The sequence below is a fragment of the Anabrus simplex genome, chromosome 11 (assembly GCF_040414725.1).
Source record: "Anabrus simplex isolate iqAnaSimp1 chromosome 11, ASM4041472v1, whole genome shotgun sequence".
In the NCBI taxonomy this organism is placed as follows: domain Eukaryota; kingdom Metazoa; phylum Arthropoda; class Insecta; order Orthoptera; family Tettigoniidae; genus Anabrus; species Anabrus simplex.
This window is the reverse complement of record NC_090275.1, coordinates 98,964,922-98,982,798: the sequence shown is the minus strand read 5'-3', so window position 1 is coordinate 98,982,798 and position 17,877 is coordinate 98,964,922.

Genomic DNA, 17,877 nt, shown 5'->3' with positions numbered 1-17,877 from the left:
GCAAATGTCATGGGATAGTCACCTAATAACGTGTGGGGACTCCTCTGGCCCTGCGAACTGCAGTGAGACGCCGTGGAAGTGAGTCGACAAGTCCCTGGTAGTACTCTGGACGCAGCTGACATCAAATTGTTTGCAGAGCGGCCGCCAATGCTGGTCTGTTCGTGGGTGCACGATCCATGGCACGGAGCCTGCGTTTCAGGACATCCCAGATATGCTCGATAGGGTTCATATCGGGGCTCCTGGGTGACCATGGCAGTCGTTGGACCTCCGCTGAATGTTCCTGGAACCATTCCCGGGCGACGTGTGAGCGATGTGGCGGCGCGTTATCATCTTGAAACACCGCAGAACCGTCTGGGCGCTGGAAGGCCAAAAATGGGTGGAGATGGTCTCCGAGCAGCTCAACATAACGCGTACCATTCAAAGTCTCTTCCAGAACAACTAGGGGGCCCATTCCATACCAGAAAAATGCACCCCAGACCATAACAGAGACAAGCGCCCTGGACCACACCTTCGAGGCAGGCGGGATCCATCGCTTCATGTGGTCTGCGCCATACACAGCGCCTCCCATCGGCATGGTGCAGTTGAAATCGTGATTCGTCCGATCATATCACGTTACGCCATTGTTCCAGTGTCCATCCCTGGTAACTGACGACAAATGCGCGTCGTTGTGCCCGATGACGTTGTGTTAACAGTGGCACCCGTGTGCGGCGCAGGCTCCCATACCCCATTGAACCCATGTTCCTACGGATTGTCCACTGGGAGACGTGTCTAGCACGTCCTGTGTTGAATTGAGCCGTGATTTGTTGCACGCTTGCCCGTCTGTCACTATTGACAATCCATCTCAGATGTCGCCGGTCACGGTCATCGAGGGTGGCTGGACGGCCGGTCGTTCGTCTGTTGTGAACGGTGACACCCGCATTCAACCATTCATGATACACCCCGGACACGGTTGATCGTGTGAAGCCGAATTACGCACCACTTCCGAAATCGCACTTCCCATCCGTCGGGCACCGACCACCATACCCCGTTCGAACGATGTCAGCTCACGACGACGCTCCATGAAACAGCTGTCACATGCACAGCCACTGCTCACAAGGTCTCCTATACAACTGGCGCTGGCACTGGGGGCGTGGGGTGCGCAGACAACACACCTGCGCATCAGTGCTCCTATATCCCACGACATTTGCTGAGTCAGTGTACTATCGCGCGATGACCTCACAAAATTTCCTTACTTGTGCAAGGCTCCTCTCTTTCATCTATCATATCCCACTTCCCTTGGTCAACTCTTTTTCTTTCCTGACCCCGCCGGAATTAGGTCATGAAGCCTGGGGAGTCTCACTTTCGCGCCCGTCGTGGCACTTGTCCCTCTTTGGCGATCCCTTCACTTTTCGAATTGTTGGACCCTTTTCATTTTCCCTCTGATCAGTGTTAATAGAGAATGGTTGCGCAGTTGTACTTCCTATTAAAACAATAATCACGACGACATTTTTATTTCATTGCTTTCAAGTTTTGTATATGGAACAATGTGTCAAATGCTTACATTATAATGTGCTTTAGATTTCCCTCGTTCTCATCTAAAGGTTGGCCTTCACCGATACCCTTGGTAGCCCTCAGGATACGCCACTGCTTACGTCGTTATTCCATGGATTTTTGAAGTGCCAGGCTCATTGTCACCAATTCTTCACTGTTAAGGACTGAGGGATGCTTTCCATGGTGAATGTTCGTCTGCTGTCTCTAAGCAAAGCTTTGTAGCACGATAAACTCCTTTCTACATTGCACGAAGTGACAGGGGCATTCACAAATGCTGATAAATCAATTTTTGTAGCTAAAGGTCTTCAAAAGATAGCTAATTCCCTACATAAGTAGTATTGAATTTTCAATTTCTTGTAGCTAAATAATACCTCAAAACCGCTTTGTTTAGTGTGTAATAGCAGGATGGCAACACTGATTCCCAAGCATGCGTGGGGAAACACCAGGATTGCATGACAGACACATGACATTTATTTATTTATTTATTTATTTATTTATTTATTTATTTATTGTGCTTCAGACAGGTACAAACCTAATGATGTGAAACACATATACATATACTATTACATTAGATAAAAACAAATATTAAATTAAATTCATAATACCTCTTATGAAATTCCTTGTAAAATAAAGTCATAAATGAAATAAAAAATACACTTTTCTTCAGTAACATAATATTACAAATATTCAGTTACATATGCACATATTATAACAAGGTATTTAAAATATTACAATTAAAATGATTTACGAACTGCTTTAAAGCTGCATTAGTACTGTAATTATACATGATGGTAGTGATGTTATCGAAGATAATAATGATGATGAGCTAGATGGTATAACTAGAAACTAGAATATTAACTAAAGTTATGAGGTTAAGAATAGGATTCAGTAAAGAGGGATTTTAACTTAGAACAGAAAACAATTAAGCTATTTGTTTACTATGGATGTGTATGTAGTTGCAAATATATCTATTCTATACTCATTGCTATATTTATTAAATATTTTCATTGAGTTTAACACTGGTGAATTACTATGTTGTTGGGTTCTTGATCTAGAGCAGTAGAAAGTAACATATTTCGGGCGTGTAGATGGATTAGGGACAGACAAGTTGAACAGAGAGAGCAAGTTAGAGCTACCAATAAGATTGTTAAATAATTTGTAGACAAATAGAAGAACTGCAATTACTCGTCTTTTTGCTAAGGACTTATAGCCAAGTTGTTTCATTAAGTCATCATACGAATCAAATTTAGGATAATTATTAGTTATTTTGTACGTAAGGTATCTAAGAAATTTGTTTTGCATCCAGCTTCATGCTTCCGTGCTCTCTATCCTGCGGCTCCTTGTTGAAGCATTTTTCCCAGTCCTTCATACTGCGCAGCTAAATGTTCATTTCCTATCTGATTGAGTCCTCCTGTCTATGAGTAATCACTACCATCAACCACATTCCTTGCACGCGCAGAACATACTACACATTAGTAGAAAATGCCAGGGCATGCATATATAAGCATAATAAAAATGAATACACTTTTAATATGTATTTTTATGCACAACGGCCATTTCTGTTCATATATTAGAGAAATGCATAATTAATTTACGAGCATATTCATATCCTCTTCAGACCCAACGCCCACGCCAGTGGACAACTATGATGAAATCCACATTTCTGAGCTCTTATATTCCTAAATCTTGTCTCAGCCTGTCAAAAAGTGGGACTATCCATGAACCTTTCTAAAACCAAAGTAATGCTTAACAAATGGGCCCCAGCAGGAAAGCGGCATGTGGGAAACACCACATTACAACAGGTCAATGAATTTGTCTATCTTGGGCAACTTGTAAACATGAAAGGGGACTTAAGACCGGAAATCTTCCGACGTATCAAACTAGGGTGGCAAGCCTACGAAAGAAATTCTTCAGTCTTCAAATCCAACATGCCACCCCACCTAAAGAAGATAGTCTTTGACCAGAGTGTTCTCCCCGTACTGACTTACGGTTGTGAAACCTGGACATTGAGCGAGTTTGTTAAGCAAAAACTCAGAACAACCCAAAGAGCTATGGAACGGTTCATGCTAGGCTTGACGAAGAAAGACAGGAAGAGAGCTGATTACATCAGGTCAGTCACAAAGGTCAGTGACATTTTAGAAAGAGTATTTACCCTAAAATGGCAGTGGGCAGGCCATGTTGCTCGGAGAACTGATGGTAGGTGGACAAAGCTTGTGCTTGAGTGGTGTCCGAAAGATCATCTCAGACCAAGAGGAAGACCACCGGACAGATGGGATAAAGACATCCGGAAGATTACTGGGATCAATTGGCAGAACATCGCTCAAGACCGTCCCAGATGGAGAGACCTCATGAAAACCTACCTTGCTTCGGACTTAAAGAGGCCACATCGTAAAAACGATTGAATATGGCTGATAGTGATAGTGATAGTGATAGTGATATTCCTAAATGAACAATATGTACCAATATTTATATTTTTTACCGTCAGACGTTTCTAATATAATTTGTCCACAAATGTGGACATTAGGTCTGCATTATGTCTATGCCTCTTGCTCACTTTTGTGAATAAATGGTGAAATCAGCTAATATTTTAAGTATGATAATGGGCTAACTTCACTAAAGAGTGGGGTAAACTTAAATAAATTGTATTGTAATCTTTTGAATCAGGTGACATGAACACATAAAAGAAACACATATTTACAAATTATTTAAGTAACAACCTGTAAGTTTTCTTCCCTTTTACGTATGGAAATGCACAAAACAATTCCTGTACTCAAGACGGCACAGGTAAACTTTGCATGTTATGCAGAGAATGAGGCTTTTTTCATTGCAGCCAGGATTTCGGCATCTTTTCATGTCTTAAAAATCCATGGCTAGAGGAAGATGACCGGCAAACCTAGAAACATAATTGATTGTGTAACTAAATAAGTATGATTATTTATGAGAGTTTCTCCTATGTGTTCTAGATTAATGTAGATTCAGTTAAATTAGGTACCATGGCAACATGTTCTCTACATTACCTGGAGCAACTTATTGTTGGTAAGATCATATGTCCACATGCGTGGACAAATAGTCTTACCCAGCTATTGTTATTATTATCATTATTTTTTTTTTTGCTATTTTGCTTTACGTCGCACCGACACAGATAGGTCTTATGGCGACGATGGGAGAGGAAAGCCCTAGGAATTGGAAGGAAACGGCCGTGGCCTTAATAGCTATTGTTATAGAGACCTAATGTCCACGTGCGTGGACAAAATAATTTGCATGCCCATACAGTCGACACCAAATAAAAACAATAATACGGTACATTTCTGCATTATTCATTAATTTGGATCTTTGATTACAAGAAACTAACTGAAAGAGTTTATTAGACAAGCCCATAAATGAAGTATTATGAAATATTTACCCGTAAGTCGAATGTCCTGTTATGTATCCATGTCTTCACTTCCCGCCAACTTGCTGAGTGCTACCAAGGAGGTTATAGAATGTTGAAAAACACTGAAGTTTAAAGAGAGATCCTTTGAGAACACACTCAAAGTAAAATTGGGGGGGGGGGGGGGAAATTCGAATTTCATTGTTAGTTAGACGATAACACATAATTGTCCACATATGTGGATATTGGGTCGGAAGAGGATATAATGGTGCGAAAAATAAATTCAAACGCATCAACTTCCGATCCCTAATTGTAACTATTCTTCTTCACAACGAACAGATATCGCTACAAAACTTCCAAGAATGCCAGTGTCTGCTCCAAAATATCACCTAAAATAGCATAAGCAGCTTTTTAAAACGGAATGCGGGCTGATGCATTTTCCTTGTCGGGTATAGTACGGAAGCGAAGTTCTTTTCTCATACTATTCTATATTGAAAGAATATAAATTGCGCTTCATAGAACTGTCGTTTGGGTCAACTTACAGTATGTGTGTGAACGGATTTCCTCTGTCTACTAAATCAGGACTGACTTTCTTTCTTTCTTTCTTTCTTTCTTTCTTTCTTTCTTTCTTTCTTTCTTTCTTTCTTTCTTTCTTTCTCAATCTGTTTACCCTCCACGGTTCGTTTTCTCGCCCGTACTCATTGAGGGCTCCCACTTCTACCGCCTCAAGGGCAGTGTCCTGGAGCGTGAAACTTTGTGTAGGGGGACAACGGGGGAGGACGACCAGTACCTCACCCAGGCGTTTCCACCTGCTATACTGAACAGGCACCTTGTGGGAGGATAAGAAGATTGGAAGAGGGTAGACAAGGAAGGAGGAAGCAAGCAGCCGTGACAGTAAGTTAGGTACCATCCCGGCATTTGCCTGGAGAGGAAGTGGGAAACCACGGGAAAGCACTTCGAGGATGGCTGAGGTGGGAATCGAACCCCGCTCCACTCAACTGACCTTCGGAGGCTGAGTGGACCCCATTACAGTCTCTGCACCACTTTTCAAATTTCGTGGTAGAGCCGGGACTCGAACCCGGGCCTCCAGGGGGGGGGGCAGCTAATCACAGGAGACGTACTGACTTATAATTTTCTGCCGCTTCCTGTATGTAGGCCTATTGGAATAAAGAATCTCCTGACAGACTTGCAATTTCCCTCGGCGAACTTCAAGTTGTAGGCTACATATTGTGTATAAATAATATTGTATAGTCTTGTCATTTTTACGGCAATCTTTCAAATTATGTCTATTGTGAATACTGTAGTTCGGATGGACTTTAATTTAATTTCTTTCAATATTCAATTGTAAATATCCAAGATTCTAATGCACTGTCGTCAACCCTAAAAATGGTTTTCCGTGGTTTCACATTTTCACACCAGGCAAATGCTGGGGCTGTACCTTAATTAAGGCCACGGCCGCTTCATTCCCACTCCTAGCCCTTTCCTGTCGCATCGTCGCCGTAAGACCTATCTGTGTCGGTGCGACGTAAAACAACTTGCAAAAAAAAAAAAAAAAAAAAAGATTCTAATGTATGTATTTCTTCGACTCTTGTGTGGGTCATTCTTTGAACGTCATGAATAATACTTTTCGGTGTACCGCAAGTGCAGATTAATTTGTTTTCAGTAAAATATTTGTGTGTTGTATACTTGTAATTTGATCTTTTTGGGATACAACACGTACCCTACCTATTTCATTTTTTTTAATGTTTGCTTCAGGGCTGCCGACAGTGGGGTTCGAACCTACTATCTCCCGAATACTGGATACTGGCCGCACTTAAGCGACTGCAGCTATCGAGCTTGGTTTTTGTATGTTTAACTACTAATGCTTCATCCTATACATCTAAAACACAGGAGTCGCCACTGCCCCAAATAAATCATTGTCCGTCTCCGTGGAGTAGCAGTTAGCGTGATTAGCTGCCACCCCGAAGGCCTGGGTTCCATTTCCGGCTCTGCCACGATATTTGAAAAGTAGTACGAGGGCTGGAACAGGGTCCATTCAGCATGCGAGGTCAACAGAGTAGAGGAGGTTTCGATTCCAAGTTGAGCCATCCTCAAAGTGGCTTTCCATGGTTTCCTATTTATCCTTCAGGCAAATACCGGGATGGTACCTAAGTTAAGACTGTGGTCGCTTCCTTCCCTCTTCCTTGTATATCCCTTCCAATCTCCCAATTCCCCACAAGGCCCTCTTCAACATATCAAGTGAGGCTGCCAGGGCGAGGTACTGGTCCACCTTCCCAGTTCTATCCCCCCGACTCAAGCTCTAGGGTCCGAGGGAAAACCAACTCTGGAGGGTAAACGGATTAAGAAAGAAAGAAAGTACAAGGTCAACTTAGGGAGAGATGGAATAGATGAGGTTTTAACAGGTAAAATGCTAATTCGTTAAGTAAAGATGATGTACTGGACTCAAACGTACGATCTAGTTTTGGAGAGCTTGTAAGGGGCTATTTGACTAATCTGCTGCCCACGTAGGTTCGGGGCGGGCGGCTGCCGTACTGCGCGCTTGCCTGGCAGGTGGTTGAGCTGCACCGAGTGGGTGGAAGGAAGCGTGTGGGCCGCAAGCGGACGAGGCTCGCGGGCCAACGTGGGCAGTAGCTGTTATTGTTGTTTTGCACACCAGTGATTATGTTTTCTGTTACTCCTCACAGGGCGGCGGCCAGATAGTACAGAACTGTACAGGTACTGACAACCGCTGTGGAGACCATCGTCTGACTCACAAGTTGGGAACACGCCAGGCTTCCCTGTCACAGTGATGGTTACATTTCCTTCGGTGGAGGGGGGTCACTAGCGTATTACCGGACAATGCAAGTGGAACTTCCAAAATGAAACATCACATGCCTGTGGTTCGGATTTCATGTAAGACTGCAGGTCAAATGGACATGATCGCGACATCAGACGTGTCGACTTCCGGTAATTATGATGATAGTGATGTTTGTTATTTAAAGGGGTCTAACAGCTAGGTCATCGGCCCCTGACGGTGACGGGTGAACGAAACGCAAATTAAAACTTTAAAATGTATCCATTGACTAGAAAGTAAAACCAATGATGATGAAAAAATGATCGTAAAATAGAAACAATCAGTGGATCCAATTCGCAAAGCCTGTATTACTGGGATGATGCTTAATATCTAAACCAAACCAAACCCCATGGCACTACAGCCCTTGAAGGGCCTTGGCCTACCAAGCGACCGCTGCTCAGCCCGAAGGCCCGCAGATTACGAGGTGTCGTGTGGTCAGCACGAGGAATCCTCTCGGCCGTTATTCTTGGCTTTCTAGACCGGGGCCGCTATCTCACCGTCAGATAGCTCCTCAATTGTAATCACGTAGGCTGAGTGGACCTCGAACCAGCCCTCAGGTCCAGGTAAAATCCCTGACCTGGCCGGGAATCGAACCCGGGGCCTAAGGGTGAGAGGCAGGCACGCACGCTACCCCTACACCACGGGGCCGCCTGCTTATTATCTAAAGGCTTCGAAAATCCAGGTCGCCGGCCCCTCATAATGGTACTAATCATAGGAAATGGAGACCTATCGTATGTCGCACACAATGGCATCACTCACAGGTAACACAAACCCATGGTCTTTCGCACAGAAGGGTACTACTCACAAGCAACACAGACCCATGGTGCTCCACACATAGTGGGACTAATCACGAGCGCCGGTATTCCCGTGGTGTCCCTTACTAAGTGGAACTAATCACAGGCAACGTATACTCATGGTGTTGCTCACATAGTGCTACTAATCATAGGCAATGCAGACCCACGGTGTATGACGCACTATGGTAATAACCACACGTAATACAAACCCATGGTTTTCGCACATAGTGGTACTTAACACGGGCGCCAGCCAAACCCGTGCTTTTTTCACATAGTGGTACTAATCACAGGCAACGTACACCCATGGTGTTTCTCGTAAAGTGGTTCTAATCAGAGGTAGCGCACATCTATACTGAATCCAGGGGAACTGACACATTCCAGCACAACGTTACGGCACGTGGACATTAGTTCGCGCAGCCGAATGCCCGCTCCCCCCGCTTGGGTGGAATACACACGATCGTAGACCATACTAACAACAGATCCACGGTGAATGGAAACACAGTAAAGTTGCTGGGCTCAATCCAGCACACAAAGGATCCAATAAGAATGGAGAACTTCTTATTGAACTATGTGATAACCATAACCTCCAATTTTCGTCACTTACCTAGAAAACACACGACATGGCGATGCCCAAACAAAACAATAGGAGAATTCCAAATAGACCATGTTGCAATATCTGGATGATATAGTCCGGAAATGATGAATGTTACCGTAAAAAGGGAATAAACATAAACTCAGATCACTACGTATCAGTAATAAAGATTCATCCAATACGTCTCAACAGAAAGTAAAACGAACCTATCATAATTCGCTTTGATACAAAAAAGCTCAGAGAAAGAGAGAATGAATTCAAAGAACTTGCCCAACCAGTGGAAAAAGACTTCAACGGCACGAAAAGGCAGATGATACAAACTATTGCGTGTTTCTGTGGGGGATGGTAGTGTAGTGTGTTGTCTGAATATGAAGAGGAAAGTGTTGGTACAAAAACAAACACCCAGTCTCCAGGTCAGAAGAATTCATCAGAAGCGATTAAAATCCCCTGCCCGCCCGGGAATCGAACTCGGGTCCTCTGAGCCGAAGGCCTCAACGCTGACCAATCAACCAATGAGTCGGATTATTTAAATACACAGTATTTCCCATAAATAGTCCTTGGACGTGTGTTGGATATCCCTCCACACACATATTCTTACTACTAGCTACAAGAATCTTCTCTCGTTTCATCTTCTTTTAATTTCTTTTACCGGGCGAGTTGGCCGTGCGCGTAGAGGCGCGCGGCTGTGAGCTTGCATCCGGGAGATAGTAGGTTCGAATCCCACTATCGGCAGCCCTGAAGATGGTTTTCCGTGGTTTCCCATTTTCACACCAGGCAAATGCTGGGGCTGTACCTTAATTAAGGCCACGGCCGCTTCCTTCCAACTCCTAGGCCTTTCCTATCCCATCGTCGCCATAAGACCTATCTGTGTCGGTGCGACGTAAAGCCCCTAGCAAAAAAAAATTAATTTCTTTTCCCACGTTCCTCTTATTATATTACATAGTTTTGCTGTTCTCCCGGGTGTTTTCCATTCTCTGTTTATTAACTTAACGAGAGTGTAAAGCTGAGATTCATTTTCGATTTTACATATTCCCTTCTCATCTGTATACTTATCTCTGATTTTCCTTGTTTCTTTGCAGTCTTTTAGTAGGTGAGTCACTTCCAGATCATTATAGCAAAAATGTATCGCTCATAAATCATTTGCCTGGTGTAAAAATAGAAAACCACAGAATACCATCTTCAGAGCTACCGACAGCAGCGACTGTGATTTAGAAGTGGAGGGGGGGATAGAAATGAAAACTGAAAAAAATAGCTACAAAATAGTAATTTTTTATGCTTTATGAGCAAATTTCGTAGAAGTAAAGGTTGACAGTTTACCGACTTAAAGGCTACAATAATACTCTTTTGATATTACTTACTTACTTACTTACTTACTTACTTACTTACTTACTTACTTACTTACTTACTTACTTACTTACTTACTTACTTACTTACTTACTTACTTACTTACTTACTTACTTACTTACTTACTTACTTACTTACTTACTTACTTACTTACTTACTTACTTACTTACTTACTTACTTACTTACTTACTTACTTACTTACTTACTTACTTACTTACTTACTTACTTACTTACTTACTTACTTACTTACTTACTTACTTACTTACTTACTTACTTACTTACTTACTTACTTACTTACTTACTTACTTACTTACTTACTTACTTACTTACTTACTTACTTACTTACTTACTTACTTACTTACTTACTTACTTACTTACTTACTTACTTACTTACTTACTTACTTACTTACTTACTTACTTACTTACTTACTTACTTACTTACTTACTTACTTACTTACTTACTTACTTACTTACTTACTTACTTACTTACTTACTTACTTACTTACTTACTTACTTACTTACTTACTTACTTACTTACTTACTTACTTACTTACTTACTTACTTACTTACTTACTTACTTACTTACTTACTTACTTACTTACTTACTTACTTACTTACTTACTTACTTACTTACTTACTTACTTACTTACTTACTTACTTACTTACTTACTTACTTACTTACTTACTTACTTACTTACTTACTTACTTACTTACTTACTTACTTACTTACTTACTTACTTACTTACTTACTTACTTACTTACTTACTTACTTACTTACTTACTTACTTACTTACTTACTTACTTACTTACTTACTTACTTACTTACTTACTTACTTACTTACTTACTTACTTACTTACTTACTTACTTACTTACTTACTTACTTACTTACTTACTTACTTACTTACTTACTTACTTACTTACTTACTTACTTACTTACTTACTTACTTACTTACTTACTTACTTACTTACTTACTTACTTACTTACTTACTTACTTACTTACTTACTTACTTACTTACTTACTTACTTACTTACTTACTTACTTACTTACTTACTTACTTACTTACTTACTTACTTACTTACTTACTTACTTACTTACTTACTTACTTACTTACTTACTTACTTACTTACTTACTTACTTACTTACTTACTTACTTACTTACTTACTTACTTACTTACTTACTTACTTACTTACTTACTTACTTACTTACTTACTTACTTACTTACTTACTTACTTACTTACTTACTTACTTACTTACTTACTTACTTACTTACTTACTTACTTACTTACTTACTTACTTACTTACTTACTTACTTACTTACTTACTTACTTACTTACTTACTTACTTACTTACTTACTTACTTACTTACTTACTTACTTACTTACTTACTTACTTACTTACTTACTTACTTACTTACTTACTTACTTACTTACTTACTTACTTACTTACTTACTTACTTACTTACTTACTTACTTACTTACTTACTTACTTACTTACTTACTTACTTACTTACTTACTTACTTACTTACTTACTTACTTACTTACTTACTTACTTACTTACTTACTTACTTACTTACTTACTTACTTACTTACTTACTTACTTACTTACTTACTTACTTACTTACTTACTTACTTACTTACTTACTTACTTACTTACTTACTTACTTACTTACTTACTTACTTACTTACTTACTTACTTACTTACTTACTTACTTACTTACTTACTTACTTACTTACTTACTTACTTACTTACTTACTTACTTACTTACTTACTTACTTACTTACTTACTTACTTACTTACTTACTTACTTACTTACTTACTTACTTACTTACTTACTTACTTACTTACTTACTTACTTACTTACTTACTTACTTACTTACTTACTTACTTACTTACTTACTTACTTACTTACTTACTTACTTACTTACTTACTTACTTACTTACTTACTTACTTACTTACTTACTTACTTACTTACTTACTTACTTACTTACTTACTTACTTACTTACTTACTTACTTACTTACTTACTTACTTACTTACTTACTTACTTACTTACTTACTTACTTACTTACTTACTTACTTACTTACTTACTTACTTACTTACTTACTTACTTACTTACTTACTTACTTACTTACTTACTTACTTACTTACTTACTTACTTACTTACTTACTTACTTACTTACTTACTTACTTACTTACTTACTTACTTACTTACTTACTTACTTACTTACTTACTTACTTACTTACTTACTTACTTACTTACTTACTTACTTACTTACTTACTTACTTACTTACTTACTTACTTACTTACTTACTTACTTACTTACTTACTTACTTACTTACTTACTTACTTACTTACTTACTTACTTACTTACTTACTTACTTACTTACTTACTTACTTACTTACTTACTTACTTACTTACTTACTTACTTACTTACTTACTTACTTACTTACTTACTTACTTACTTACTTACTTACTTACTTACTTACTTACTTACTTACTTACTTACTTACTTACTTACTTACTTACTTACTTACTTACTTACTTACTTACTTACTTACTTACTTACTTACTTACTTACTTACTTACTTACTTACTTACTTACTTACTTACTTACTTACTTACTTACTTACTTACTTACTTACTTACTTACTTACTTACTTACTTACTTACTTACTTACTTACTTACTTACTTACTTACTTACTTACTTACTTACTTACTTACTTACTTACTTACTTACTTACTTACTTACGCGGCTTACCCTCCACGGTTGGTTTTTCCCTCTGACTCAGCGAGGGATACCACCCCTACCGCCTCAAGGGCAGTGTCCTGGAGCTTCAGACTCTCGGTCGGGGGATACAACTGTGGAAGATGACCAGTACCTCGCCTAGGCGGCCTCACCAGCTATGCACAACAGGGGCCTTATGCGGGGATGGGAAGATTGGAAGGGATAGACAAGGAAGAGGTTAGGAAGCGGCCGTGGCCTTAAGTTTTAGGTACCATCTCGGCATTTGCCTGGAGGAGAAGTGGGAAACCACGGCAAACCACTTCCAGGAAGACTGAGGTGGGAATCGAACCCACCTCTACTCAGTTGACCTCCCGAGGCTGAGTGGACCCCGTTCCAACCTTCGTACCATTTTTCAAATTTCGTGGCAGAGCGGGGAATCGAAGCCGGGCCTCCGGGGGTGGCAGCTAATTACACTAACCACTACGCCACAGATACTATAAAACTACACTACTTACACATGTGCGCAACAAAGATTTTGTGCCATCAGATATTAATCTCGCTTCTACACGCTGCTGCGCGTGTCTCCACTACTTGCTGTGGCGCCGAAAAATCGGTTACCTGCATCGAATGACATTTTGTGCATATTTCCCCTAAGTATTCTTTTAATATTTAACGAAATTAAAGGAAATAATAAGGTATTTATAACAAGGTTTGTATAAATTGTTCTTTTTAAAAATAATTCCTACTTTTAGGTGGCTAAAATGGAATAAAAATGTATTTTGTCTCCACTAAAGTGGGGGGGGGGGGTCTAGAGTATGGTTCCAGTGTATGGAACCCTCAACATTACTTGATTCAAGAACTGAAAAAAAAAAAAGTCCAAGGAAAAGCAGTTGGATTTGTTCTGGGTGATTTCCGACAAAAGAGTAGCGTTACAAAAATGTTGCAAAGTTTGAGCTTGGAAGAGTTGGGAGAAAGGAGAAGAACTGGTCGTCTAAGTGATATGTTCCGAACTGTCAGTGGAGAGTTGGCGTGGAATGACATCAATATACGAATGAGTTTGAGTGTTGACTTTAAAAGTAGGAAAGATCACAATATGAAGTTAAAGCTGGAATTCAAGAGGACACATTTGGGAAATATTCGTTTATAGGAAGGGATTGGAATAACTTACCAAGGGAGATGTTCAATAATTTCCAATTTCTTTGCAATCATTTAAGAAAAGGCTGGGAAATCAACAGATAGGGAATCTGCTACCTGGGCGACTGCCCTAAATGCAGATCGGTAGTGAGTGATTGATTCGAATCAACGATCTGCCGAATGCAAGCTCACAGTTCACACTCTCCTGTGGGATGAAATTCCGATATCCCGGTCTCTCTTAAAAACTGTCCGTGTTCTTGTTGGTAATTATTGTTTCAGGAAGAACTACAACTGGGCAACCATCCTCTATTGACACTAATGAAATTCTGGGCTATTACATCGTAGCCGCATTTTGACGAGTGTTGTAAATGTAAATTCAGCTTCTTTCAGGTACACCTCCAACGGAGGTGAGCTGCGTGTATCTTATTAATCATACACCACCCCCCTTCCTGTTTCATTGTTTCTTTTTGTTCCCTTCCCCTCCTAAACCCTAACGTTGGTGGGTCACATGAGGGTTTCATTTCATTGGCCAACAGCTTGTAGAAGCAATAGGTGTGTTTGACTTTAATGCTGTCTATAAATTGCACCCTACGTCTTCCTTTGCTCCTTCCACCTTCCAGTTTCCCTTCAAACAGGGTGGTGTACTAGTCAGAATGACAGAACAAGTGGCAAACGAAGCTAGTTTTTCTCCAGTGTAATGTTTCAACCAAGGTGCTTGTCTCATTTGCTCTTTTGAGAATGTTGTTCACTCTGAAATAATTATTCTGCTCCCATCATTACTTTAAAACAGAGATTCGTAAATTAATTTGGCTCCCATGAACGAAGACGTGGAAAATTAAGCTACTGAGTTGAAGACTTCTTGATACACAAAATTCCTAGATTTACCATTACGAGCTAGAGCGTGAAGACTGCAGGTTGTACTGACACGTGATATAGCAACATTTAATACGCACTTAATCGCACAAAATTTGGCCATCACAGCAGATGACTCCTTCAAAATTCTCTTGTTTTAAGCAGGATCATCTTGTGCACGTTGTAAGATTCCAAGTATTATCTCTTCGGCCATCCACTATCGGCATTTTGAATATTCACACGTCTCAATAACGTGTGAAATTAAATATTTCTTTGCAGGACAATTCTTTTTCTGTGTTTGAGTGTGCAAGTGTGTGATGATGTCTTAACGGTCTAGGAGGCGTTAAGCCGAGCGTCAGGAATGCTGTAACTAGCGCAGGGTTTCTGCTGTCAACAAATACATCGTGATCCCAAATATCAACCACAACCCTTACAATGTTTTGCGGGACGACTAAACCAGTCATTTGTATAAAATTCTCTCTCTATGACATTGCGAGTTACAGCGTAATTCTATATTCCTACCTTCTGCTGTCGCTTCTCCTTTTGACTGCTCTGCCGCTGCCTTCGCTACATACTGCCTTGCTTGTCTGCTGCAACTCAAGACCAACTACAATTACATCAGACCGTAATGCAGAATAAACATGGCGGACATCGGCGTGCCATATGAGAGGTTGAGGGAAAGGTTATGCATGTTTATTTTGAGTCACCTAAAGAAAATATCACAAGTCGAACCTCATGAAATGCAACTCACTAACTCAAAATATGAATAATTAAACACCAAAAGTAGCGTTATAGCATATTGTAAGTCTAAATGAAATTTCACAGGGGAAAATAACGAAGGGGAGAATTATTGTGTCAACGTCAGGTTGAAACAGACAGAGAGTATAAAAATATTTCACATATGAATCTCCGGTCAGCAAATACGATTTATAGATGCCACACCACCATTAACCACAGCCCATTATGTAAAACACGCAAACAAATTTCTCCAACAAAATTTCAACCCTTCAAAATCCACCTGTATTGTTGAGTAGGTACAAGCGATATTTGTATGATACACTTGACCATCTAAAGCACTCGTCAGCTTAAAACTCACCAGAATTGATGACATAATTGTATTTTATATAAAAGAACACAATTCTCATGTTCACTCCACGGGAAAAGGGGTTAAGTTTAGTTTACGCATGTTCATTGTAAAACGTTGAAAATGTATTACATCATTCTTGCGCCACCGTTTAAGATTAATTTAGTCTCTAAATCATAAATTTTAGTCATGATTTCTGGTACTGATTTAATGTTCTTTGTAGTAAGGTACGTTGGCTGATAAGGCAAATGCTAGGATAGGCATAATTAGTTTAAACTTCGGAAGTTTGCGCGGCACTCGAATTAGTTCATTATCTTCTATGGGTATATAATGTCTTCCCTAACAATACATTTGATTTCAAAAATGATAAAATGATTAATGCTCACAACGTTGTTAGTCCTATGATTCGGTTCGAAGTTTTCCTTACGAATGCTCTTAACCCAATTTTGTTTTAATACTAGGTCTTTTGGAAACGGGAACACTTAAGCTCTTACTTACATCCAAGCGCATAGCACATTAAACTATAAACATATTGCATAGGTAACCAAAAATGAAAAAAAAAAACTTTCAGAGAAGAACACGAGAATCAACATTAACCTTATCACCACCGATATTGTTGGAATAAATAAGCTCTTTGAGAACAAATAGCTTCTTACGGCACTGAAAGAAGATCTGTAACCTTCTTAAGACTATAAATAAATATAATATACGATTAATAATATTCAAATTTCCGTAAATATTTGGTAACAACACGGCTTACACAAATCAAAACAAACACATGCTAGCACTCCAGCTGCCGCCATTGTGGACAGTTTCGATAGGTCGGTTAAGGTCTGATATATTGTAGTTGGTCTTGTGCAACTTCTACTCATCGACGTGCGACTGTGACGTCATTGTTCTGGAAAACGCTGGCTCTCTCTTACCTGTGCTTCTAGACTTTCCCATTGTGCTTTATAACCCGGCTCCAACCCTCAAAAGTCAGTCTCGCATCGTTACGTAGTGGTGGAGCACTACGTCTTATTATTTGGCCATTACCATCTTGGCCATTTTATGTCGTACAACTTCGTGGGCAAGAAAATTCATTATGCTATTTTGACTTCAGAATTTCACTTGGCCCGTCTGGTCTTATTTATTTTTTCTCGACCTGGCTTCTTATTCACTTTTTCATTCAGCCAGCTAGTGTCAGTTCTAACTATCGAGATGCAAGCTTTCTCTTTTTCAACTTAAGTTTGCTACTGGAACTATACTCTGGATAGGGGAACATCAATTGTATTCACCTACTTACGTGCTAGGGGATGCCTGGCCGAGGCGGTAAAGGCGTGCTCGGTTCGCCCGGAAGGACGTGGGTTCGAATCCCCGTCAGGAAGTCGTAAAATTTAAGGAACCAGATTTCCACTTCCTGAGGTGCATATGGCCAAAAATGAGTACCAGGTTAATTCCTGGGGGGAAAGGCGGCCTGGCGTAGAACTAACCACTCTACCCCATCACGTGCCGAGGTTAACAATGGTGGAAGCCTTTACCTTCCACTCCTCCAAAGGCCTTCATGGCCTCTACGGAGGTGACTTTGCTTTGCTATTTACGTGCTCGTGATACCTACTGGTTGTTCAACA